General features: G+C 44.2%; 1 non-coding gene across 1 annotated transcript; it reads right to left on the reverse strand.

Annotated features, from left to right (window-relative positions):
* Positions 1-423: 423 nt before the first annotated feature.
* LOC148548047 (small nucleolar RNA R71) lies at positions 424-530 on the reverse strand. The gene has a single exon (XR_015898323.1). It is a non-coding gene; the product is annotated as a small nucleolar RNA R71 (small nucleolar RNA).
* Between the last annotated feature and the right edge of the window lie 1,309 nt (positions 531-1,839).

Below are 1,839 nucleotides of genomic sequence, written 5' to 3' on the forward strand. Positions count from 1 at the left end.
AGAAGAGGATCACAACCATGGGGGAGGAGGTAGAGCAAATCATGCTGGGGAGGATAGAAGAGTTTTGGGCTCTTACATCAATCCAAACCCAGGCAATTGTGGAAGTAGCATCCAAAAGCCAACAACCCATGCCAACAACTTTGAACTTAAACCACAACTCATCACCCTTGTTCAGAACAACTGTTCGTTTGGAGGAGGTGTTCAAGAAGACCCCAATCAACATTTGACCACCTTCCTGAGAATATGTGACACAGTGAAGTCTAATGGTGTTCACCCTGACGCCTATAGACTGCTCCTATTTGCATTCTCACTTAGGGACAAAGCAGCCAAGTGGCTGGAATCTTTCCCAAGGGAAAGCTTGACAACTTGGGAAGACGTGGTGAACAAATTCTTAGCAAGATTTACCATCCTCAACGAATCAATAGGCTGAGAGCTGAGGTCCAAACTTTCAGGCAACAAGATGGTGAAACTCTATATGAAGCATGGGAGAAGTTTAAAGAGCTAACAAGGAGGTGCCCACCAGATATGTTCAACGAATGGGTGCAGCTGCACATTTTCTATGAAGGACTCTCTTATGAGTCAAAGAAGGCTGTAGACCATTCATTCGGAGGATCTTTGAACAAGAAGAAGACTATTAAGGAAGCCATAGATGTTATTGAAACAGTAGCAGAGAACGACTACTTCTATGCTTTCGAAAGAGGGAACACAAGAGGAGTAATGGAGCTAAACAATGTAGATGCTCTGTTGGCCCAAAACAAGCTCATTACCCAGCAGCTGGCTGACCTCACCAAGAAGATGGAGATGAACCAAGTAGCAGCAATCTCCACTTCATCAACAACCCAAGAAGGAGTGAATGAAGAAGCAGAGGTGAGTCAGGAGCAAACCAACTACATTGGGAATTCACCAAGGAAAAACTATGATCTATACTCCAAGACCTACAACCCTGGATGGAGAAACCACCCAAACTTTGGGTGGGGAAGTGAGCAAGTTCAAAACCAAGACCAGAGACGTTACAACTCCAACAACAATGCAGCTCACCAGCAATTCACACAGAGGACATCTCAACACCCCTACAACAACACTTCTCCACACGCCTATCAAAACCAAAACAACACATCTACTCCGAATCACTCATCAATTGATGACAAGCTCTCTAAGATTGAAGCCTTACTTGAAGGAATATGCCAAGAGATTCAAGAAAATAAGGTGTTCAAAGAGGAGGTGCGAGCCAATATTAAGAACCAGGGAGAGACCATCAGGAAGCTGGAATTCCAGGTGGGATATTTAGCTGAGAAGATTCCCAAACCTACTGATAGCTTCCCAAGTGACACGGAGAAAAACCCCAAAGGAGAAGCAAAGAAAGTAAGATGGGAAGATTGCAAAATGGTCACTGCGAGTGATCAAGAGACTGAAGACAAGCAAGGCAAACTTTGCAAACAACCCGAAGACAACTCAACAAAGGAGGAGGATAGAGATCACCAAGAACCAGAAATCTCACAACAAGAGCTGCTGAAGCTCTATGCACCCTTCCCTCAACTGCTCAATGGTGCTGTGGGAAAGAGAATATACTCAAGGTTCCTAGACTTGTTTGCATCTCTGCATGTAAACATACCATTCATCAAGGCAATTCAACAAATGCCTGCATTCATCAAGTATATGAAGGAACTTCTTCTCAGGAAAAGCTCACTCAAAGGAGGCCAGACTATAGTAATGAACAAGGAATGTAGTGCCCTTATTCAACCTGAGTTGCCTACAAAAAGAAGAGACCTAGGGAGTTTTCACATCCCTTGTGCCATAGGTGAAACTATGGTCGATAGAGCACTATGTGATTTGGGGGCC

This window comes from Arachis ipaensis, chromosome B8 (assembly GCF_059453495.1).
Source record: "Arachis ipaensis isolate K30076 ecotype BB chromosome B8, ASM5945349v1, whole genome shotgun sequence".
Lineage (NCBI taxonomy): Eukaryota > Viridiplantae > Streptophyta > Magnoliopsida > Fabales > Fabaceae > Arachis > Arachis ipaensis.